A 26,965-nucleotide genomic window follows, 5' to 3' on the forward strand; every position below is an offset into this window, starting at 1 on the left:
TTGGAAATAGAGGGGCTCATCCATGTCATGATTAGAGAGGCATCTTGGCCTAGGGAGACTCATAATTATCTCAGAAAGATCCATTGGCAATCAGTGCAATCAGTTCCCGATCAATTTTGCCCTAAATTAGGTTTTGGTATAAAATTAGTTTATTTCTGATTCTTTAGGTGAAACTCTTTTCCATGGCCCTCCATATGTCCACAAGGGTCTACATACAAAAAATCAGCTTTTTATTTGAGCCAGAGGTGCTTCAATTGATCACTAGAATCGGGAATCAGACAGTTTGGGTCAACTGTAGGGCCACAAAAGTCAACTCCTGACATTTTGAGAGTGGAATCTCAAAACCCATGCCTAGTAGATCCTACATGTGAAATTTGATCAAGGTTGGATCATGGATTCATCATTTAATCAGGTATTGGAAAAGTTACTTAATTTGGAATTCTTTGACTTTCCATTTAGGGAAAGTTTTCATGATTGTTGCACTCACTTAAAGCCCATTTTCCATCAGGATAAAAGCTCCATTTGAAACTTTCTCCACCATGAAAGTTTTCTCCATTTGGATTAAAATTGAGAAAGTTATGCCTAGTCAAAGTGAGACATTTTTTTAGGACACTTAGAAAAAATTTTAAGTCCAAAATCTTCAAAGTTTGTCAAGACTTCTTGGGCAGTTTTCTTGCACTTCAAGGCATCATTTGAAAATACTTTTTTCACAACAATTGTACCTTGCCATGTCCTCTTTCACATCCTTTTGGAATCATCTCATTTGGATCTATGGTTTGAGTGATACATTCACCTAAAGTGGGCATCATGACTTGATTTTCTAGGCAGCATTTAGGTCAAACTGGCCCAATCAGTTTTGCATGGTGGGACACGAACTTGAGGCCCATTTTTCACCTTCTTCCATTCATCATTTCAACTTGTGCTTAACATGAAAGATGCTATGCTCCATGAGGTCTTGCTATTGTTTGCATTATTTCATCATTTAGTGGCTTGCTCATCAAGTTACATGGCCTCAAAGTCACCAACTTGGAATGGATTTCTTGCTTGCCAAGTTATGCTGCAAACCAGCCCACGTTTTTGCCACCTCTTTTGGCCATGTATTGGATATTCACTCACTTAAGTTTGGCCCAAAATAACACCAACATCATATGTCCATGTCTAGTACACCTCACTTCACATTATTATTCTCATGGACAAACATGGATTTCAAAGCCCATTAAACATTTGACCTACATATTTAAAAGGTTGTGTCGCAACCTGAAAAATACAGTGCGCGAAATAAACAACCTGCGAAAGAAAAAGACAGAAGAGTCGCCACCGTGTGTTATTCATCCCAAAGGAGGGAAAGGAAACGCTCGAAGTAAACCTGAAAAAGGAAAGGACAAGACGGGGTCTCGCAACCAAATCTTGGGTTCGGGAGTCGGTTATGCGAAGGGAAGGTATTAGCACCCCTACGCATCCGTAGTACTCTACGGGATCCACTTTTGTGGTTTTTGTCTAAAGGGTATGGGTTTACCTAATGTGTTTATTTACTAAAAAGGTTAAGAGAAATGACTCGCGCGGATGTCGCATCTACTGCATACGAATCTCATCTGAATATGAGAATCAGAGTCTTCGTAGCTCGGCTGACCTATGGGTTGGGGGATGTGTGCTCGCTAAGACATCGCGTCTTATGCCTACGTATCTCATCTGGAATGAGAATCAGATCAAGCCGTAGTTCGGCTAACTACGGGGTTATGGATTGGGTTTTGGATGAACGACGTTACTACGCAATCTACCGGATGCTCGACCTTTGGAGACTTACTCACCTGTAGTAGAAGGAGTAAACGTGTGTTATGGAGAAGAAAAATCAATGAAGGGTTTGTTTGCATTGTAGGAACGCGCATGCAAAAGGGTAATGAGGATAAGACCTCAAAGCTCTTAACCCTGGACAAAGGAACCTGCATAAAGTAAACACAAAAACATTGCCTCCTATCGAGGTCTTCCAGCTAGGAAAGCAGTGAAATGCGGGAAAAATGTAAAAGTACCACACGGATAAAGATCCGAAGTAACAGCAGTTAGAGGAATGGGAAACCCAGGGATCCTTCCAAGCTAAACACCATCAAAGAAAGTGAGTTAGTACAGGTAATCGGAATGAAACCTCCAGGGGGTATCCCACAAATAAAGTGGAAAACCACGCAAGTTATCCCTGCAAAAGTCATGTGAGCCCTCACAAAAACTCAACAAACAGGTTAGAGACAAAAAAATAGGGTAATCAAGAGTTGCCCCTAAATCAAAATGTAACCACATGAATAATTCCATCAAAATTCACAAAAAGCAACCAAGGGTAGGAGGCCTAAACCTCTTGTCAAACATATGCATCAAAAGGATATCCAATTCAACCATAATACCTCATATATTCAGAAAATTCAAATTGAAGGCATAAAGATGATGGATATAGGGCAAACCTGATTGGAGAGCTTGATTGAATTTGAGTTGCACCCGTGAGGTTTACAAAACAATCTTTAGGGTTTATGTGAGGCAGAGGTGATTCTGTGCAGTTGAGTTCCCTTCAGGGATTGGAGGCTGCTCTGAACTCTGTTAGTTCTTCTCTCACTATCTTTTTCCTCTGGGTTTTGTTCCAAGGAAACCTCAGAGTATTTTACTTCTCCCAGTGTAACTCCAAGTGTGTTTTCCTCTACTGAAACTTCAGTATTTATAGACTGATTTTCGTGGGTAGTGGGCTCAAATGAGGGAGACCCAAGTCCAAAAAAATTTGTTATATTTTATTTATTTATTTAATTAGTTTTATTTATTTATTTATTTTTAACTTTTTTTTTTCAGGAAAAATGAAGGGTAAATTTTGGGGTATTACAGCTGCCCCTATTCAATCAACTGGAGACCCGGAAAGAAGATGGCAGCTGCTTTCGTACTTTCGAGGTATCAAGGGATTGAATACAATAAAAGCCCGAAAATTTGCACTGAAGTGAAGTGAAGTAACAATGTCTGTCAGAATCGGCAAAGAGGTGGTCTTGAAAGAAGAATCCGTCTGGTACGGTGAGAGTCAGTCTGAATACCGAAAAAGAATGTTAACTTGGATACCAAAATAAATGGTAACACAGAAATAACCATGGCCTGAATGCCGCTCATCAGTCTGAATACTGGAAATGACTTCGATCTGAACATCGAGAGATATGAGATTATTAATATCGGTCTGAACACCGAGAGGTTGGCCTGAATGCCACAAGTTGCGTCGACCTGAACGTCGGAAACTTCTTCGATCTGAACATCGGAAAATTAGCCTGAACGCCACAAGTTGCATCGACCTGAACGTCGGAAACTTCTTCGATCTAGACATCGGAAAACTGGCCTGAATGCCACTTCGATCTGAATATCGGGAAAACTGGCCTGAATGCCACTTCGATCTGAATATCGGAACACTGGCCTGAATGCCACTTCGATCTGAATATCGGAACACTGGCCTGAATGCCACTTCGGTCTGGATACCGGAAAAATGGCCTGAATGCCACTTCGGTCTGGATACCGGAAAACTGGCCTGAATGCCACTTCGGTCTGGATACCGGAAAACTGGCCTGAATGCCACTTCGGTCTGGATACCGGAAAACTGGCCTGAATGCCACTTCGATCTGAATACCGGAAAATGGCCTGAACGCCACTTCGATCTGAATATCGGAAATTTCATGCCTGTCAGCATCGGCAGAAATAGGGAATGATAATAGAGGCGACGCATGGGCCAATGACACTTGCTGGGGATAACCAAGGTGGGTCATGAACAATCTTAAGTCTGAGTACTGGAAACAACTTCTAGCTTATCACTTGGGATACCGAGAATGTTTTATGCTTACATGCGTATGTTTGAATTTTTCAATGGCGTAATGCTCCATGAAAATGGAAATGCTACGCGATTTGGGAGGATGCAATGCAATATGATTCTACATGCAGGGATGCAAAATGCTGGGTAGAATGCCAAGCTGAGGCAAGGGGATCTACTGGGGAAATGATCACCATCTTCTGGACCCTGGCAAGGCTGTTGGAGATGCACAGCGCAAAGAATTCTGTGGGGAAATGACCCTCCACACGGTGTTCTAGCAATGACGAAATACCGAGATTCTGACACTGAAAACCTGCTGTTGGGGAAAGCGATAGCGGTTCTAGCAACCACGATCTGCGAGAGATGACTTAGCAGGGGAAGCAAACACTGATACGGTACCGAGGTTCTGCTTCAAGGAAAGAAACCATGGATCTGGCATTGGGATTATCGATCTGGCCTTGAACTCTAAGGAGCAGCCACTTCTGCTGGGAAGATACAGTCTGACACTGTCAACTCCGCTGGGGGTATACAATCTGGCACTGTCAACTCTACTGGGGAGTGTATGTCCTGAAACAAACGCTTGGGGAAGTACAGTGGTGAGAACCTGCTGGGGATTGAAGAATCCAACACTCTGATCAGCTCTGCAGGGATAAGACACCAGATCCGTCTGTTGGCGACTTCACTGGGGAAGATATTCACGATCATCTGCAGGGGACTTTAAGGAAATGCCCCGAGGGTATCTGTTCTGAATAGACGATCCAAAGCACTTAAAATTTACAGCAATTTTAAATGTTTATTGAGCATGTACCTGTAAAGCCCTTATGTGTCATGATGCAATGTTTATCAAAAATTCGGACGTCATTTTTGCAAACAAAACAGTAAAATGAAAATGAAAACAGAGATATACTGAATAACAAGATTTTATTGACTGAATGGCCTCTGAATAAGCATTTACATCAGGAAGCAATCCCTGGAAAGAGGTAATCGCACAAAAGATAGAAACAGAAATTAATCTAATGGCAATGTGAAATGGATTTCTATTGGGTTCCAATTCTGCTATGACTTGCTCGTCTTCAAGATCCTCCAAATGATCAGCCTTCTGAAAAGGTGATTGGACTGTTTCCTACCTTTCGAAAATTTCCAGTCATCGACATGAGATGAGATTCAGAACTAACTTAGAACGCAGTCATTCGCTTAATCCCTAACTTTTGCCTGGATCGCCCATTTCGGGTTTTCAATCCACCGGGATACCCATTTTTTTGCCTAAGTTGCCTTTTCAGGTTTTCAACTTACCGGGTGTACGATCTTTTCATTTTTAATCCCTAATTTTTGCCCGAACCTTTTCATTTTCTTGGTTCGTCGGCATGCCCATTTTTGCCTGGACTATTCTTTTTACTGTCCAACGGGTCTATTTTATGCGAAGTATTTTTTAACTGCGTCTGAGTTCACAGGGGAAGTGAAGTTTTCACCATCCATAGTTGCAAGCATTAAGGCTCCACCATCAAAAACCTTGGTGACAATATACGGTCCATCATAGTTAGGAGTCCACTTGCCCCTGTGATCTGTCTGAGGAGGAAGGATCCTTTTCAACACTAAATCTCCGACTTGGAAACAACGAGGATGCACTTTCTGATCAAAGGCTCTCTTCATCCGACTATGATACAACTGCCCATGACAAATGGCTGCCATTCGCTTCTCTTCGATAAGACTCAACTCATTGAACCTTGTCCGAATCCATTCGGCTTCGTCTAACTTGACATCCAACAAGACTCTTAGAGAAGGAATCTCCACTTCAACAGGTAGGACTGCTTCCATACCATACACAAGGGAGTAAGGGGTTGCCCCGGTCGACGTACGTACTGAAGTACGGTACCCATGCAAGGTGAAGGGTAGCATCTCATGCCAATCTCTGTACGTGACGACCATCTTCTGCAAAATCTTCTTTATGTTCTTATTTGCCGCCTCAACAGCGTCGTTCATCTTAGGGCGGTAAGGGGAAGAATTGTGATGCTGAATATTGAAGTTCTGACACAACTCCTTCATCATTTTGTTGTTGAGGTTAGAACCATTATCAGTAATGATTCTTTCGGGGATCCCATAGCGACAAATGATTTCTTTCTTGATGAAATGGGCAACCACATGTCCGGTGACATTCGCGAACGACGCTGCTTCGACCCACTTGGTGAAATATTCAATGGCAACAAGGATGAAGCGATGCCCATTGGAAGCAGTCGGTTCAATCTTTCCAATCATGTCAATACCCCAAATAGAAAACGGCCACGGCGAAGACATCACATTCCGAGGACTCGGCGGTACATGCACCTTATCAGCATAAATCTGGCATTTATGACACTTCCGAGCATATTTGAAGCAATCTGATTCCATGGTCATCCAATAATAACCCGCTCTTAACAATTTCTTAGCCATTGCATGTCCTCCGGCATGAGTACCGAAGGAACCTTCATGAACTTCCTGCATTAACATGTCCGCCTCGTGTCTGTCCACGCATCTGAGCAAAACCATATCGAAGTTCCTCTTATATAGCACATTATCTTTGTTCAAGAAGAAACTTCCTGCCAATCTTCTCAAAGTCTTTCTGTCGTTGTTGGATACCCCTGCAGGGTACTCTCGATTCTTCAGAAAGCACTTGATATCGTGATACCAAGGCTTGTCATCGACTACCAGTTCAGCAGCAAACACATATGCGGCCCTGTCAAGGCGCATCACATCGATCCTGGGAGCATGGTTCCAACGAATTACCTTGATCATGGAGGATAGAGTAGCAAGTGCGTCTGCCATCTGGTTCTCATCACGAGGTATATGATACAATTTTACTGTTGTGAAGAAAGTCAACAGTCTTCTCGTGTAATCTCTGTAGGGGACCATAGTGGGTTGGAGAGTATTCCAATCACCATTCACTTGATTGATCACCAGAGCTGAATCTCCGAAGATGTCCAGAGTCTTGATTCTCAGATCAATGGCTTGCTCAATACGCAAAATACAGGCCTCGTACTCAGCTTCATTATTTGTGCACTCAAAAGTCAAACGAGCGGTGAAAGGTATGTGCGCACCTTTCGGAGTTGTAATGACAACGCCAATTCCACTTCCTCTAGCATTGACAGCCCCATCAAACAACAAAGTCCACTTTTCGTTTGGATCAGGTCCCTCCTCAACAACTGGCTCTTCACAGTCTTTCATCTTGAGGAACATGATGTCTTCATCTGGAAAATCAAACTTCATCGGCTCATAATCATCAATCGGCTGCTGAGCAAGATAGTCTGACAGAATACTCCCTTTGATGGCTTTCTGGGATGTATACTGGATATCATACTCTGTTAAAATCATCTGCCAACGGGCAACACGTCCGGTGAGAGCCAGCTTCTCAAAGATGTACTTCACTGGATCCATCTTAGAAATCAACAAGGTAGTATGGTTCAACATATACTGTCTCAGTCGGCGAGCAGCCCAGGCTAAAGCACAACAAGTTTTCTCAAGCTGCGAATATTTGATTTCACAGTCGGTAAACTTTTTGCTAAGTTAGTATATGGCATGCTCTTTTCGACCAGACTCGTCATGCTGTCCCAATACACACCACATCGAGTTCTCGGTCACTGACAGGTACATTATCAGAGGTCTCCCAGGAACTAGAGGTATAAGGATTGGAGGTTTCTGTAGATACTCTTTTATCTTCTCGAAAGCCCTTTGACAATCTTCATTCCACCGGATAGCCTGATCTTTCCTCAGCAATTTGAAAATTGGCTCACACGTGGTTGATAGGTGAGAGATGAACCTTGCAATGTAGTTCAACCTCCCTAAGAAACTACGGACTTGCTTCTCTGTTCTTGGCTCTGGCATTTCCTGTATCGCTTTTACTTTGTCGGGATCCACCTCAATCCCTTTTCCGCTAACAATAAAACCCAACAATTTTCCCGATCTCACCCCGAAAGTGCACTTGTTCGGATTAAGTCTCAGTTTGAATTTCCTCAAACGCTCAAACAATTTCTGCAAATTCACCAAATGTTCTTCTTCTGTCTGAGATTTGGCAATCATATCGTCCACATAAACCTCGATTTCATGATGAATCATATCATGGAACAGAGTCACCATAGCTCGTTGATATGTTGCTCCGGCATTTTTCAGACCAAACGGCATCACCTTGTAGCAGAAGGTGCCCCATGGGGTTATGAAAGTTGTCTTTTCCATGTCCTCTGGTGCCATCTTGATTTGGTTATAGCCAGAAAAACCATCCATGAAGGAGAATACCGAGAACTGAGCTGTATTATCCACCAAAACATCGATGTGAGGTAATAGGAAATCATCTTTAGGGCTAGCTCTGTTCAGATCCCGGTAGTCGACACACATCCGTACCTTTCCATCCTTCTTAGGTACTTGGACGATGTTTGCAACCCATGGCGGATAATTGGTGACTGCTAGAAACCCTGCATCCAACTGCTTTTGCACTTCTTCCTTTATCTTGACAGCCATCTCTGGTCTTGTTCTTCTGAGCTTCTGCTTGACCGGAGGACAACCTTCTTTGAGAGGCAAGCGGTGTACCACGATGTCTGTGTCCAGCCCGGGCATGTCCTGATAAGACCAGGCGAAGATGTCAACGTATTCTTGCAGCAATTCAATCAGCCCTTTCTTCACATCATCTCCCAAAGCAGCCCCTATCTTGATTTCTCTCTTGGCGTCCTCGGGGCCGAGATTAATCACTTCAGTAGGCTCTTGATACGGTTGAATGAGCCTTTCTTCCTGTTTTAAGAACCTGGCAAGTTCTTCAGGGAGTTCACAGTCTTCATCACCCTCTTTTTCAGCTTGAAAGATTGGATTTTCAAAGTCGAAGCGAGCCATAGCAGAACCGTTATCAATAGGATCCGGTGACGTGCATCTGCATGAGTGATGGTATGTGCTTATGAGTGTGAAAGAAAAAAGTGGAAACTAAACAAAACATTGCCATTTTTTTTTTTTTGAAAAAAACTGCAAAAATAGAAAGACATGGAACGAAATATTTGAATGCAAAAAGATATCCTTCATTTATGATAAAAAATGCAAGTGTCACATAGATGAGCCCTACAATGAGTCATTACGTCCTGGGCGGAACGTAAGACTTGGACATGCATGAATAAACAAAGATAATTACTCCTTCAGAAAAGTGACTTGGACAATCTCCTCAGAAGACCAATTGTTGATGACTTCACCCGGGATCCTCGGATGCACCCAGTTGTCGATGTCACAATCACTATCCCCACCCTCTTCATTTATTGCAGAGACCTCACTGGGGATCACAAAATTAACAGGAACAACATCTGCGAATTCATCAGTAGCATCTTCAAACACTTCTTCCTCAACCCCTTCCACAGACTCTTGGACAGACAAATCTTCAGCCTGGAGGATACCTTTGTCGAGCAAGGCCTGGATACCCTGCTGTAGCTTCAAACAACCTCCACTCTGAGTGGCACAATCCAAACAATCCTTCCCACAACCGGGGAAAACATCGGCCTTCAGCAAGCATCCTTTGATATCCAACAATGGAGTCTTCAACTTCAACACATCCTTAATGGACTTGGCTTTTCCTTCCATCATATTAACGTTCGCCCCACCATGCTGGGGCATGGGATTGTTAACGACATTCGGAGCCGGTGCAAGGTCGATGGCCTTTGAATCTATGAGGTCTTGAACTACGTGCTTAAAAGCTTTGCAGTTCTCAATATTGTGGCCAGGTGCCCCAAAGTGGAAGCTACACCTAGCGCTGGCGTCGTAACCCACTGGAAGTCTACCAATAGGAGGAGCCAGAGTGCGCAGTTGCACAAGTTGTAGTTGTTGAAGACTAGAAAGCAACTGAGCGTACGACATTGGAAGGGTGTCGAAACGCCGGTCCATCATCCTTTGCCTCTGTTGATAAGCGGGTCTGTTACCCGGTTGTTGCTGCTGTTGATACTGAGCTGGTTGACGTTGTGATTGTTGTTGTTGTAGTGGCGTTGTAGCTGGAATGGTCACAGCCGCAACATACGGTTGCTGATGATAATTCTGAAAATTATTCCTCCGGTTATCCCTGTTCTGATAAGAAGATATGGCATTTGCATCCCCTTCTCTCCTCTTCTGTCCCTGAATGAACGGCTTCTTCACCCCTGATGAGGATCCACCTCCACTCTGGCTCTTATAGGTCTTTAGGTAATTCTCCACCCTTTCTCCAGACGCTCCAGATAAGGTCCAGGCAGCGTATTCATGAACATGTTGGCCATTTCCTTTTCCAACATAGGAGGCTGAACACGGGAAGCTGTATCCCTCCAGCGTTGAGCGTATTCCCTGAAGCACTCATTGCTTTTAAGACACAGATTTTGAAGTTGAGTTCTATCCGGAGCCATGTCTGCATTATACTGATACTGCTTCACGAAAGCCTCTGCCAAATCCCTCCAGCAACGGATGTGGGCTCTGTCCAGCCTCATATACCATTTCAAGGATGCCCCAGCTAGGCTATCCTGGAAGAAGTACATAAGTAGCTTCTCGTCATCAGAGTATGCAACCATTTTACGGAAATAGGCTTGCACGTGAGTTTTGGGGCAAGAGCTGCCATGGTATTTGTCAAATATCGGGATCTTGAATTTCGGTGGCACTCTCACACCTGGGACCAGCCCCAAGTCAGCAACATCTACTCCCAGAAGATTATGTCCTTCCACTGCTTTCAACCTCTCTTCCAATCTTCTAAACATGGGGTCCATGCCAAAGTCTTCCTGAAGCAAGGGAAACTGATCATCCTGACCATCCTGAATGGGTTGTTGATCTAGGTTGACATGCGGGATCGGGATAGGCCCCGATCCATTGGGACCATTAGCCTCTCCAGCTGGAGGATCAGCCAACGTCTCCGGTTGAGTAATAGGGGGATCCCTCTGTACCAACAATCTAAGCTCCTGCTGTCCTTGAGCCACCCCTTGAACCAAATCCATGAATTGATTCATGCGAATCTTCATCTCGGCGAGCTCTGCTTGTAGGCTCTCCATCGCTCTCTGTTGATTCCTTCGGGTACAGTAACGATGAATGCCTGAGTCAGCTATCCTGCTAGTGGGACACCAAACAATATGAGAACACTGCAGCGGTACCTGTTATGCAAGATATGACAATGAATATGTAAATGCAATGCCATGTTTATCAAATCCAAAAGGTATTCTACCCCCTTGATTCCAGTCTCACATCAGGCGAATAATGCAAGAAGACTGAGTCATGGATAAACTTCTGAGATCAAGATGCAACAAAGGGAAACCAACATACAAATGAGTTCCAGGAAAGGGGCCTTAGCCAAAAGTACATCAAAAGAGGATCCCCACAACAAGCCTGTGGATTATCACTACACAGCAACAAAACAAAAAGTAAAGGGAGGAACATAAACCAGGGATCAGCCTCCTGTATACAACCCATAAGGACTGCTCCTCACTTCATCCAGTAATGCCACCGTGTCAGGATGATCTGGAGATTCTGTCAAATGCCGGATAAGCAGATTCCTCTTGTGAATGATCCCATCCAGTTCGTTGATGTGCTCTCTGTAGTAATTCCCATCATCTTCTCCGAATACCTCTTCAAGTCTGGATTTCTTCAAACCTGCCAACACCTTGAGTTCTTCAATCTGTCCTCGAGCCTCATGGAGTTGATCTGTGATGTAGCCATTAGTAGAACGGGCGCACAGAAGCTCATTGTTTTTCCCCTTCAGCAAAGTCGTCAATTTCTCCATCTGACCAGTCAGTTCGGCTACTGTCTCCTCCTCCTTTGCCTTCCGAGAAGTTGAAAATGCATCCCATTGCTCATGCCACCCAGCTAATTTACCATGAGCATCTACTAACTGCTGCTTGACTCGCGTCAACTCAGAACTGGATGATCTCAAGGCTTCGTCTGTCTTCCTGAAGAAGTCCGCCTCCACAGTAAATCTCCTCTCTGCTTCCTTTTGCACTCTGACGGCTTCCCCCTTCTGATATTCTGCCTCCTGGAATTGATGCATACAGTCTTGCAACTTCTCACTTAACTCTGAGTTCTTGGTTTGAAGTCCCTCCATGGCACTCTTCAACTTGTCGTACTCCTCTCGGCTCACCATTGTTGACTGCTCAGGAGTAGGTGGATACAAAGGTTCTTCAATAGGGAACGGCAGACCAAACTCTTCGACTCTTCCTTGAAGCCACTCTTCATACCGAGGGTAAGTTCTACAATCTCCTTTTCCAAGGACGGTTCTTCCTCTCTTGATCACCTTAAGCCAGGCCTCAGCTGCCTTACGGGATACCGTCAAATCAGGCGAAGAATGGAAAAACAGAGATTCTTCCACATCCTTTTCCAAAGGCGGAGTTCTTAAAGCATATCCAAACTATCTAACTGCTAGAGAAGGATTATAGTTGATTCCTCCTCTTCTTCCTACCAACGGAACATTTGGGAAGTTCCCACAACTATGAATAATATCTGCCCGAAGCAAGCTCCGGTCGGACCACCAAGGAATATCTTCAGCTCTCAACCCCATCAATCTCTTCGACCAACTCAACGAGTCCTTGACATTAACGAACACTCCTGATTTGGGTAGGTGAGAACTGAACCACCTATAAAACAAAGGCACACAACAATTCAACAATCCCCCTTTTCTATTCTTATTTCGGTGGTGCACTGAATGAAAGAAATCTCCTAGCAAGGTCGGTACTGGATTTCTCAACACGAAGAGGCGTATTGCGTCCATGTCCACAAATTTGGCGACATTAGGGAACAAGACAATCCCATACACGCAAAGAGCCAACACAGCATTGAAACCCCTCTGGTTACCGTCTTCCAGCTTCTTCTTTGCTTCTCCCAGTAAGAAACTCAGATGAAAACCACTAACTTCTCCCTTCTGACACATATTAGCCTTCCAGACTGATTCCTCCAAATATGTGGCTGAAGCAACCATGCTGAGATCGGGCAGAAACTCAGAACTGTAGAACAATAACTGTGACCTGATAGGAACTCTGAGAAAACTGGCAATCTCCTCCAGAGTAGGGACCAAGATATAATCCGGGAATGTGAAACATCTCAGTGGAGGGTCATAGAACTGTAGCAGTGTGAATAGGGCGTCATGTTGATCTTTGGAAAGAACCGTGACGAAACTTAGAATCATACCGTAATCCTCTCGGAATCCTTCTAGAGAACCAGGATCCATTAACTGCATCAACTGTTGGATGGGCTCCAGACAGACCACCGGAAACTTGTAGGCGACAAGTCTCTTTCTACCAATATCCATCTTAAGAGAACCAGAAAAACTCCGACTGGAATCAAGAAGAAGATGTAAACCCCCTTGAAATGGATAAACATGTGTTAAATGATATGAATGCAAATGATGTGATGATGTGAATGCAGTGCAGTGGCATGTCAATCAGGATTACTGTATCTGCTTGAACATCTGTCGGGTTACACTGTCTGAAGAGAAAACCACTGAGGAATATAATACAAGATCAAAGCTCTGCTCTAGAAAACCGGGTTGGTTGGAGGTTAAGGTTTCCTCAATTTAGCCCGCCCCTCACTGGTAGGTTCTAAGAACAGAAGTTCTTCAACTTCAGCCCTTCAGTCGCGAATAATACGTTTACCACTGAAGGTTTGGCATTATTACGGGATAAAAGACCTCCACTGACTCCCCTCAACAGGACATCCTAAAGCAAGTTCCCAGTCTCGGGGTCCTCGGATTGATCAGTGAGAATGCGCCCACCAGAGCTAACATAATCACGTCTCAGAGGAGAGGCCTCGACTGAGTTCTCGGGAAATGGTCACCAGAGTCGACGATTTCTAAAGGAACATCATGTCGTTACGGAACATCCGTAGGACATAATATATCCAAGAGAAACCTCGTCTGGGTGTGGTTCTTCACGAATGACTTAACGTAGCAACATGCCACGCAAGCCTCATGATCATCCACTCTAAAACCTGTGTGTACACTCAAGCCTGGGTAATGGGCTTATCTCTCGTAGAACATCCCATTCCAACAAACAAACAACAGCTCCAACAGATACAGCAGATGAATGCAAGCAAGTAAGTAAATAAATGTATAAAAGCATGAACACCCAATAAACAAGAAATCGCACAAGCTAGGAGGGACTCGCTTAGGGAAGATGGACCATGGAAACCTCAGAGTATTTTGCTTCTCCCAGTGTAACTCCAAGTGTGTTTTCCTCTACTGAAACTTCAGTATTTATAGACTGATTTTCGTGGGTAGTGGGCTCAAATGAGGGAGACCCAAGTCCAAAAAAATTTGTTATATTTTATTTATTTATTTATTTTTAACTTTTTTTTTTTTTTTTTTTTTTTTTTTTTCAGGAAAAATGAAGGGTAAATTTTGGGGTATTACAGGCTGCAAACCCTAAACCTAAAAGGAGGCATGGGAATTTAGTTGCAAGCAAGGAAAAGAGGCAAAGTTTCATCACATAGCAGACTTTATTCTCTCATTAAGATCTTGAAGTGAAGCATCAAGGCAGCCTGCTATTCTTCCATATTCTCCACAATAAAGGGGCAGTGGACCTAACTTCGACTAGGTAAACTCTTACTCTATCTTCCATGGCCATGTATGGATATATCTATGTTCATCATCATCATCATTACCATGCTCATCATTATTATCATTATTTTTTTGCCATTGCTAATCATATGCTCATGTTGTTTCATGTTTCTTTATAATGCCAATCTTATGCTTGTGTTCTTGATGTTATGGATTTGTGTTGTGATTTTCCATTATGTTGTGCCCATATTGACATCTTATAGTCAATATTTATCCATGATCAAGCCATCATTTTACTCAAACAAGGATACCATGATGATCTACACATTTTGTACTTGAATTTTGGTTTTTATTTCGTGGCATTTGGTGCACTATAGCGCTTGCATTCTTGAGTGGAAAATTGAAAAAATCCACTATTTTTTTCATATTTTCGTGGCTGCATGGCTAGGGTTTTGTCTTCATGAAGAAGACAATGATGTGGTGCTTGAATAACCATTAGATCCCTTGCTCATCTTTTAATCATAGCCGCCCATTATTTTTTGTCTTCTAGTCACTTAAAACAACATGACCAGTTGATATAATGTTACATGCTTTTTAAAAATAAATGTTCATTTTAAATGTGTCACGCCTGGACATTTGTTGTGGATCATGGGCCTGCGCATCTTTATTTGACACCCCCACTTTCATGGCCCATTAACACTAATCCATTCCCCTTTTATTTTCTTTTTTAATTCACATCTATTTTTCTGTTTTTCTTTTAATTATTTTAAAATATTTTCTTTATTCATAAAAATTCCAAAAATATTTTCCACATTTCTCAATGTCTTACTTAATTTAATTTTATTTTTATTTTCATATTTATTTAATGTTAATATTTTATTTTAATTATTTATTCTAAATGGTCCATTTTAACACACATTTTTTTCTTGATTTTATTTTTATGTCTTAAAATTATTTTTAGCTTTTGATTTTTGGGATGAAGGTTGACAAATATTTTCCACATTTCTTAATGTCTTATTTAATTTTATTTTATTTTTATTTTCATATTTATTTAATGTTAATATTTTATTTTAATTATTTATTCTAAATGGTCCATTTTAACACACATTTTTTTTCTTGATTTTATTTTTATGTCTTCAAATTATTTTTAGCTTTTGATTTTTAGGATGAAGGTTGACAAATGTCCCATGGAAAACCTGACCTTTTCTTGGAATTTTATTTCCCATTTTCAATATATTTTGGATTTATTTTTACACCTAATCTTGTTGGTTGACTTTTGGTTTGACCTCTATTTTATTTCAATCAAATTATGTACCAATTTTAATTATTTTTAAAATCTTTTTGGGGGATGATGATGTCCTGACCCCAGCTTACTTAGTTTAATTTTTCATAATTTTCTTGATTAATTTACTATTTATTTGATAATTATTAAGATGGCTCAAATTTTTAGTTGACTTCTTTATGATCGATGTTTGACTTAGGGATTGCTTATGGCAATTGAAGAGATCTTTTGATCCTCCCTTGTTCATCTCGTATGCCATGTATTAGAGGCCTTTCATCTTGATTTTATTTGGTCCTTACCTCATTTCCTGATTAAATTATTTCAGTGAACCCTTTCTTGTGCATTTATTCATATGTCTGATTCATCTGTTATTTGTTACACCTGTTTCTTTCATCCATGCTTACTATTGCTTGATTGTTTAACATGTTCATACTTCCCATGCATTGTTTAATGTTCCGTTATTTCATTCTTTGATTCTTTGATTTGATTATACATTGTTTGCTTATCTAATTTGATTGATAACTGTTGCCTACTTGTATGATGTATGAGGCATATATTCTTATTGTTTGATTGCCATGAGCCATCCCCATTCGTAACAAATGTACCCCTCTCCCATGAAGTGTATAATATTTATTCTTTAATTCTTTATTCATCTGTTAATACAAGAATTAAAACGAACATCCGATAATCATTTCAAAACAAGATCAAAAGCTCGATCCAACGTCGAGTAATCATTTTCAAAACTTAACATAACCAATACGCATTCATCCATCCTTTTGTAAGTCGATTGCTTCATGCATCACCATTTCTCTTGTAAGTCGATTGCTTCAGGCATCGCCATCTACCTGTAAGTCGATTTCCTATGGCATCGCCATCTACCCTTATCCTTGGTTCCTCTCCTTGCTCAATCCGTCGACTCTTGTTCCGTCTAGGTAGCACCCATTAGGTAGAACCCTTTGTATGATAACATAGGTAGAATTCCCTTATTCTTTGCATGCTAACTTTAGGTAGAGATTTCCCATTTGTAAATCCTAACACATAGGTCCATATTGCATGACAACTCTAGGGGAGAGCTTCCCCATTTTTTTAGACCTTTCGTGCGTCTCCGATCTTGTGGCATGTCAGTCCGTTCTATTGCAAAGAGGTAACTGCCTAAGACTCGATTCAGCGAGTTGCGACACCTACTGCTAGGACGTTGAACACATTGCCCACTTTCCTTTGACACAGCTGGTGTCCTCTTTTGTAAGTCCATGTTCAGATGGCAATCCTTAACCCCTAGTTAGTCGAACTACGACAACTCTGATTCTCATGTTCATATGAGATACGTAGGCACAAGTTGCGATGTCTTGCCGTGTTTTTGACTGGCGACTAACAACTAATCCTTACTTGCTTTCGCCCTTGTTGCGATCCTTTTCTCTCGCCCTCGTTGCGATCGAGACCTTCCCTTTCTCTTGCCCTAGTTGCAATCGAGACCCTTGTTCTCGTAGTTAGCTGAACTACGTTTTGCTCTGATTCTCATTCCATATGAGATACGTAGGCATAAGATGCGACGTCTTAGCGAGCACACTTCTCTTTCACCCATAGGTAGCCGAGCTACGAAGACTCTGATTCTCATACTCAGATGAGATACGTAGGCAGTGGATGCGACATCCTTGCGAGTCATTTTCTTTTAACCTTCTTTTAGTAAATAATCTATTAGATATACATACACCCTTTAGACTAGAACAACAAGAGTGGATCCTGTAGAGTACTACGGATGCGTAGGGGTGCTAATACCTTGCCTTCGCATAATCGACTCCCGAACCCTAGATTTGGTTGCGAGACCTTGTCTTTTCCTTTTTCTTCAGGTTTTCTTCGATCGTTTCCTTTCCCTCCTTTGGGATAAATAACGAACGGTGGCGACTCTTCTGTTTTTTCTTTTTTCGCCGGTTGTTTTTTTCGCATCCAGTTGCGACACTCTGCTTAGTTCCAAATGTCAAAATCACTGTAAAATTCAAAGTGCCTAACTTTGAAAAATACAAGGGAAATACTTGCCCTCTCAGCCACCTGGTTATGTATGCTAGGAAGATGTCGACTCAAACCAACAATGATCAGCTTCTTATTCACTATTTCCAGGACAGTTTGTCTGATGCTGCCCTGAGATGGTATATGGGCTTGGACAGCACAAACATCCGATCCTTCAATGACCTTGGTGAAACTTTCGTCAAGCAATACAAGTATAATGTGGATATGGCTCCCGATAGGGATCAATTGAGAGCCATGTCCCAGAAGGACAAGGAAACTTTTGAAGAGTACGCCCAGAGGTGGCGAGAGTTAGAAGCATAGATTGTGCCTCCGCTGGAAGAGAAAGAAATGATCAAGATCTTCCTAAAGACCTTGAGCTCATTTTACTACGAGCGGATGATTGCCAGCGCTCCTTCTGATTTCACCGAGATGGTGAACATGGGGATGCGTCTGGAGGAAGGAGTCAGGGAAGGGCGCCTGACCAGAAAAGAAGTCTCTTCTGCTAAACGATATGGGGCATTTGGAAAGAAGAAAGATGGCGAGGCACATGCTGTGACCTCCCATGTTAAACCAAGAAGACCCTCAGTAAGGAGGAAGACCGTGCGTCCTGCCGGTAATCAACATCAGGTGGCTCACGTAACACCTATTTTTAGAGATAATCAACACTATCAGCACAACAATAACCAGCAACAGCAACATCAGCAATATCAACAAGAACAACATCGTCCTCAACAGCAGGACTACCAGCCTCGAAACAACAATCAAGCCAATACAAGCTATGAGAGGAAGAGGGTCACTTTTGATCCTATTCCTATGATGTATGCAGAATTATAGCCCTGTTTGATAGAGAGGAAGTTGATTACTCCACGAGACCCACCGGCTATACCTATCAACCCTCAGTGGTGGTATAAGCTCGAGCTACACTGTGTTTATCATTCCGGTGCCCCCGGACATGACGTGGAGAACTGTTACCCACTGAAGATCAAGGTTCAAGACCTTGTGAGATGTGGTATCTTGTTTTTCGAGGACGTAGGTCCCAATGTGAAGAAGAACCCATTGCTCGAGCATGGGAAATCCTCTGTCAACATGGTCCAGGGCCACCCTGGTAAATATAAGGTCAAAAGTGAATACAGTCACTATGAGCATGACCATGACAGATGCCCAGACTGTTGTGTGAATACAGTCATTATGAGCATGACCATGACAGATGCCGAGTTTGCACTATCAATCAAAGGAGATGTCGCCAAGTCCGTAAAGACATCCAAGAAATGCTGGATGAAGGCGTAATTGAAATACTTCAAAATCGAGATGTTGATGATGATGATGAAGTCAATGTGATATCTCCGGTATTTCGGATCCTTGAGCCTGTTGTCATCAGGTATGATGGCAGCAAGCAGAAGGCTTCTCCCTCTTTGATCATTAAACTAGCTGGCCTTGTGCCATACTCCTTTGATAAAGCGGTCCCCTATCGCTACTGTAACACCCCAAAATTTGCCCTCCTCATTCATGCATTCATTTAGCATTTCATATTGCATTTCATCATGTCAATCAGAATTAGATCCGAAAAAAAAAAAACGAAAAAAATAAATAAAAAATAAAAAAATAAATAAAAAAATAAATAAAATATAATAAAAAATTTTGGACTTGGGTCTCTCTCATTTGAGCCCACAAAACCATGAAATTCAGTCTATAAATACCAAGGCTTCACTTGAGAAAAGGGAAGGGAAGCAAAATACTCTGAGGTTTCCTTGGAACAAAACCCTGGACAAAACCTGAAGAGAAACCTGACAGAGAACTCAGAGCAGCCTCCAAACCCTGAAGGGCCTCACGGGTGCAACTCAATTTCAATCAAGCTCTCCAATCAGGTTTGCCCTATTCCCATTATTTTACGCCTTCAATTTGAATGTTCTAAATGTGTGATGTATTATGAATGGGTGAAACCTATGCCTTGAATGTTTAATCACATGATTTCTGAAGTGTATGCCACAGGGTTTGAGGTTTCTGAAACCATACTGTTATCCATGAAAAAAATGCTTATGGTGTTTCACTAACCTTTTTGTTGAGTTTTTGTGAGGGCTCACATGACTTTTGCAGGGATAACTTGCGTGGTTTCCCACTTTATTTGTGGGATAACCCCTGGAGGTTCATTCCGATTACCTGTATTGACCCACTTTCTTTGATGATGTTAGCTTGGAAGGATCTCAGGGTTTCCCATTCCTCTAATTGCTGTTACTTCGGATCTTTATCCGCGTGGTACTTTTACATTTTTCCCGCATTTTACTACTTTCCTAGCTGGAAGACCTCGATAGGAGGCAATGTTTTTGTGTTTACTTTATGCAGGTTCCTTTGTCCAGGGTTAAGAGCTATGAGGTCTTATCCTCATTACCCTTTTGCATGCGTGTTCCTACAATGCAAACAAACCCTTCATTGATTTTTCTTCTCCATAACACACGTTTACTCCTTCTACTACAGGCGAGTAAGTCTCCAAAGGTCGAGCATCCGGTAGATTGCGTAGTGACGTCGTTCGTCCAAAACCCAATCCACAACCCCGTAGTTAGCCGAACTACGGCTTGCTCTGATTCTCATTCCAGATGAGATACGTAGGCATAAGACGCGATGTCTTAGCGAGCACACATCCCCCAACCCATAGGTCATCCGAGCTACGAAGACTCTGATTCTCACATTCAGATGAGATACGTATGCAGTGGATGCGACATCCGCGCGAGTCATTTCTCTTAACCTTTTTAGTAAATAAACACATTAGGTAAACCCATACCCTTTAGACAAAAACCACAAAAGTGGATCCCGTAGAGTACTACGGATGCGTAGGGGTGCTAATACCTTCCCTTCGCATAACCGACTCCCGAACCTAAGATTTGGTTGCGAGACCCCGTCTTGTCCTTTCCTTTTTCAGGTTTACTTCGAGCGTTTCCTTTCCCTCCTTTGGGATGAATAACGCACGGTGGCGACTCTTCTGTCTTTTTCTTTCGCCAGTTGTTTTTTTCGTGCACTGTATATTTCAGGTTGCGACAGCTGGCGACTCTGCTGGGGATAAAGAAGTTGACCTCTTGCTGGTCCATCTTCCCTAAGCGAGTCCCTCCTAGCTTGTGTGATTTCTTATTTATTGGGTGTTCATGCTTTTGTACATTTATTTGCTTACTTGCTTGCATGCATCTGTTGTATCTATTGGATCTGTTTGTTTGTTTGTTGGGATGGGATGTTCTATGAGAGATAAGCCCATTACCCAGGCTTGAGTGTACACACAGGTTTTAGAGTGGATGATCATGAGGCTTGCGTGGCATGTTGCTACGTTAAGTCGTTCGTGAAGAACCACACTCAGACGAGGTTTCTTTTGGATATATTATGTCCTACGGATGTTCCGTAATGACATGGTGTTCCTTTAGAAATCGTCGACTCTGGTGACCATTTCCCGAGAACTCAGTCGAGGCCTCTCCTCCGAGACGTGATTATGTTAGCTCTGGTGGGCGCATTCTCCCTGATCAATCCGAGGACCCCGAGACTGGGAACTTGCTTTAGGATGTCTTGTTGAGGGGAGTCAGTGGAGGTCTTTTATCCCGTAATAATGCCAAACCTTCAGTGGTAAACGTATTATTCGCGACTGAAGGGCTGATGCTGACGAACTTCTGTTCTTAGAACCTACCAGTGAGGGGTGGGCTAAATTCAGGAAACCTTAACCTCCAACCAACCCGGTTTTCTGGAGCAGAGTTTTGGTCTTGTATTATATTCCTCAGTGAATTTCTCTCCAGGAAGTGCAACCTGACAGATGTTCAAGCAGATCCATCAATCTGATTGACATGCCTTTGCATTGCATAACATCATCTGCATATTTGCATCCAACATCTCATGCTTATTCATTTACAGGGTATTCCCTTTCAAAACGGGGGTGCCTTAAAACTGAACAAGCAGTGCATCGCATACCATGCATATTAACCCTTGTCTGTTTTGCAGGTGTCACCGCAGTGTCTAATGTTTGTTCCCTGTATCAGGCAGTTATTGGTCCCAAGCGAGTTCACAGATACCCGACAAAGGAAAACCGTCCACGACTAGCGATGGACCAAGTACAGAAAGAGCTGGCTGATATGCGTGAAAGGATGGATCAGTTCATGACATTGATGACTGGTATGGCAGCAGGTCAAGAAAAGCTGAGGGAATTGGTTGGGCAACCGAGGCCTGAGGTGGAGATACTAAATGCTGAGGGAAACCCTGGTAACCCTGGGAACGCTAATAACCCTGTGAACACTGGTAACGCGGGTAACGCAAATGCTGATGGAAACCCGGGTAATGTTGGCAACACAGGGAATGTTGGAAATGGTATTGGCGGAAGGTACAATGTGAATCAAGGAATTCGGATTAACGGGCACCCCGTTACTGAAGATTATCAGTATGATCAATTTTCTTTGCACGACGAGGCCCTCGAGACCACTCGCCGTTTGGATGAGCTTGCTGAGAAGCTCAAATCTTTGGAGTCTCAAAATTCCTTAGGCTTTGATGTCACAAATCTTGGTCTGGTTCAGGGAGTAAGGATTCCTCACAAGTTCAAACCCCCTACTTTTGAGAAATACAACGGGGCTTCTTGCCCACGCACTCATCTCCAATCTTATTTGGGAAGGTTGGGAGCTCACACGGAAGATGAAAAGCTGTGGATGTACTATTTTGAAGACAGTCTAACTGGAGCTTCTCGTGAATGGTATTCTCATTTGTCTCGTACTACCATCAAGAGCTGGAAAGACTTGGCAGAGGCTTTTGTCAAGCAATATCAATACAACTTGGACATGGCTCCAAATCGGACCTTGTTGCAAGGTATGTCCCAGACTGCCAAGGAGACCTTTAGAGAGTATGCTTAGCGTTGGAGACAGATTGCTGCGTCAGTCCAACCCCCTATGTATGAAAGGGAGATGGCGGACATGTTCATGAACACTCTTTAAGGCAATTATATTGAGAGATTGGCTGCTTGCCCGTCAATCAGCTTTGCAGAGATAGTAATTGCTGGAGAAAGAATCGAGAGTCTGTTGAAGATGGGCCAAATTCAAGACAATAGTGTTTCCAACCCATCAGGTCCCAAGAGACCGTTTGCTGGTAACGGTCAGCGAAGAAAAGAAGGCGAGGAAAGCGTTGTGTATGCCGGCAGAGGTAGGAGTAAAGGACGCCCTAATTATTATCAAGATCAAGTGGCCGCAGTCACTATTCCAACACCTGTTCCTCAACCGCAACAACAACCCAGGTACAACAATCAACAACAAGGAGGTAATCCGGGTCAGCAGAGACACTATCAACAACGTCCAAGGCAGACGGACCGGGTCATCGAGCCAATCCCAATGCCTTATTCAGTATTACTTCCCAAGCTGATTGACATGAATCTGGTTACATTGAGAACTCTGGCCCCACCAATCGATCCCAATAATTTGCCTAGAGGTTATGATGTCAACGCCAGATGCGCTTTTCACTCCAACGCACCTGGCCATACTACAGATAATTGCAAGGCTCTCTAGTTAAAGGTACAAGATTTGAGAGATGCCCAGGCTATCAAATTTGCTCCGGTGCCTAATGTTATCCAGAACCCGATGCCGGTTCACGGCGGGCAGAGGATTAATGCTGATGATAGTGGGGAAACTTTGAATTTGGTTTCTGATGTGACTAAGGTGAAGACTTCGCTATCGGTGGTTAAAGACCGACTTCTGAAAGGACAGATTTTCCCGGGCTGTGGGGAAGAATGCAGAAATTGTCAAGCTGCCGAAAACGGATGTGACAGTTTGAGAAGGGGTATTCAGCAACTGATAGATGAAGGTTGTCTTTAGTTCGATCAGGCCCGTCCAATGAAGAATGATGTATCGACGGTGACGTTTTCTTTCACTCCTGAAGAAATATATGCTCCCGAGAGACTCGCTCCGACAATAATATATTTCCCAGAAAGTACAGAACCAGCAGCGGTGAACATCGAAAGTTCAGCACCAGTTGCAATTTACTCTGACAGCCCTCAACCGACTTTGGTTGGTCCAATCACCATCACGGTAGCAGGACCTGTTCCGTATGAGAAAGACAGTGCTATCCCGTGGCACTATGGGGCTGATATCTACTGCCAGGGGAAGAGAGTTAACGAAGAAGACATTGACATTGGTAGCTTCGCTATAGACAATGTTGGAGGGGTTGGTGGCTTCACTCGCAGTGGACGCCTATTTGCACCATCAACATTACGCACGAATACTGAAGCCGAGGCAGCTGCCAAGGCTAAAGGCTAAAGGCTAAGACTGCATTCGAGAAGGAAGTGGATGAGTTTATGAGGATTATCAAGAAAAGTGACTACAAGATAGTCGACCAGCTAAATCAGACACCCTCAAAGATCTCCATTCTCTCACTATTGTTGTGCTCTGAGGCGCACAGAGCAGCCTTGTTGAAAGTACTGAATATGGCTTATGTTCCACCGGAGATAACTGTTAACCAGCTGGAGTCGGTAGTTTCCAATGTAAACGCTAGCCGGGGGCTAGGTTTCACCGATAATGACCTGACACCTGAGGGCAGGAATCACAACAAAGCCTTGCATATCACAATGGAGTGCAAAGGGGTGGTGCTTTCCCATGTTTTGGTTGATACAGGCTCTTCTCTGAATGTTCTTCCAAAGAAAGCCTTAATGAAGTTGGATTGCGATGGCATCATCCTGAGGCCAAGTAACTTAGTTGTGAGGGCTTTTGATGGCTCTAAGAGAGCTGTTTTGGCGAAGTTGAGTTGCCAGTTAAGATTGGACCGCAGGTGTTCAAGACCACCTTTTATGTGATGGATATCCAGCCTGCCTATAGCTGTCTGCTAGGTCGGCCTTGGATTCATGTTGCCGGTGCTGTTACTTCTACCCTCCACCAGAAGCTCAAATATGAACTAGAAGGTCAGATCGTCGCTGTATGTGGTGAAGAGGATATTTTTGTTAGCCACCTGTCTACATTTAAGTATGTAGAGATGGATGGCGAGATGCATGAGATGCTGTGTCAGGGCTTCGAAACTACAAACATCAATGAGGTCGCGCCCGAAGCTGTCTTTTCACGTGAGTTTGAGAAGGTCGGGACTTCTATCTCTTCAAACAAGCAAGCTGTCGAAGTGGTTAAAGTTGGTAATGCCCAAGGCTGGGGCAAATTTGTGGAGCCAGTCATCAAAGAAGACAAGTTTGGATTGGGGTATGCTCCGGGATCTCAGAAGAATGAAACCGGTACTCTCTCCAGCGGGGGTTTGGTTTCCCCCCACATCGTCAATGCTGCAGATGAAGACAAGGCTGACAGCGACTGTGACTTAGATAGCTGGATTCGCCCGTGTGTCCCGGGAGAAAAGCTCGACAATTGGTCGTCTGAAAAAATCGTCCGGGTTACTCTGCTGAAAGAGTGATTTTTATTGTTTTCCTTTATTACATGCATAATAAAGTCTTACACTTTGCCCAAGGTGTAACGGCTCATTTGTAGGGCCATCCATTTAGTTACATTTCGCAATTATTTTTATCATCAATAAAGGACGGTTTTTGCAAACAATTTTGTGTTCTCTTTCTTTCAGTTTTTTTACTTTTTACAAAAAAAATGGCAATGTTTCTTTTTTCGTTTTTCCTTTCTTTCAAAAAAAATCTCTCATTCTAAGGTAAAGCATGATCCTCCATCATGTAGAGCCGACCACTCGGATCTCACTGCTATGGCCAAGTATGACTTCGACAATCCTATCTATCAAGCCGAAGAAGGGGCTGAGGAAGATTGTGAATTGCCTGAAGGGTTAGCCAGATTGTTGAAACAGGAGGACCGAGCTATTAGACCTTATCAGGAGGTGGTTGAGACCATCAACGTTGGTACCGAAGACGACAAGAAAGAGATCAAGATCGGGGCCAGTCTATAGGCCGAGAGGAAAGACCGTTGATCATGTACTTGACTGTGTTAGAAAGGTCAATGGGTTGTGTGCTCGGTCAGCATGACGACTCAGGTCCAAAAGAGCATGCAATATACTACCTTAGCAAAAGTTTACCGACTGTGAACAAAGATACTCATTGCTCGAGAAAACTTGCCATGCTTTGGCATGGGGTTCTCGCCGACTAAGACAGTATATGTTGACTCACACGACTCTATTGATATCAAAAATGGATCCAGTCAAGTATATTTTTGAAAAGCCATCACTTACCGGAAAGGTTACTAGGTGACAAATGATACTGACAGAGTATGACATCCAATACACTTCACAAAAAGCCATCAAGGGAAGTGTCTTGTCAGACAATCTTGCAGAGCAACCGATTGATGATTACCGACCTATGAGGTTTGACTTTCCTGATGGGGACATCATGTTTCTCAAATCGAAAGATTGAGAAGAACCACTCCCGGAGGAGGGGCCTGACCCTGAATCCAAATGGGTTATGATGTTTGATGGGGCGGTCCACGTCAATGGTCGCGGAGTTGGTATAGTGTTGATCACACCGGAAGGGGGTTCATATGCCATTTGGAGCCAGAATAACTTTTCCCTGCACCAACAATGAAGCCGAATACGAAGCTTGTATCCTAAGACTTGAGGAAGCCGTCAATATACAGATTAAAACCCTGGATGTATACGGGGATTCAGCTTTGGTCATCAATCAAACCAACGGGAAATGGTATACACCTCAACCTCATCTGGCTCCTTATAGAGACTACACGAGAAGATTGTTGACTTTCTTTTGAAGAAAACCAATTTGCTGATGCTTTGCTTACCTTGTCTTCGATGATTAAGGTGCTATGCTGGAACTACGTACCCAGAATTGACGTATCTCGGTTAGAGACGAATGAAGAAAGCATTTGGTCAGAAAGTGCGCCCTCGGGGGTATCGAGTCGGTGAATTGGTACTCAAAAGATTTCTTCCTCCCAACACAGATCACAGGGGCAAATGGACACCGAACTATGAGGGTCCGTACGTGGTTAAAAGGATTTTCTATGGCGGAGCTTTGATGCTAACAACAATGGATGGCGAAGGATTCCCGTCCCCTATTAACTCAGACGCGGTTAAAAAAAAATACTTCGCATAAAATAGACCCGCTGGACGATAAAAAGAATAGTCCAGGCAAAAAAAGGGCATCCCGACGAACCAAAAAAAAAATAAAATAAAGAGGTTCGGGCAAAAATTAGGGATATAAAAAAAGAGTACACCCGGTGAGTCGAAAACCCAAAAGGGCGGCTCAGGCAAAAATGGGTATCCCGGTGGATTGAAAACCCGAAAAGGGGGCGATCCAGGCAAAAGTTAGGGAATAAGCGAATGACTGTGATCTGAGTTCATCAGTGTTATATCACCGTTTCATTCAACCCGGCAATCTTCGAAGGTTAAAGATCGACTAATCATCCACTTCAGAAAGCAAGATGAGCAGAGCGTCTTGAGGACATAC

The sequence above is a fragment of the Lathyrus oleraceus genome, chromosome 1 (genome assembly GCF_024323335.1).
Source record: "Lathyrus oleraceus cultivar Zhongwan6 chromosome 1, CAAS_Psat_ZW6_1.0, whole genome shotgun sequence".
Classification (NCBI taxonomy): Eukaryota; Viridiplantae; Streptophyta; class Magnoliopsida; order Fabales; family Fabaceae; genus Lathyrus; species Lathyrus oleraceus.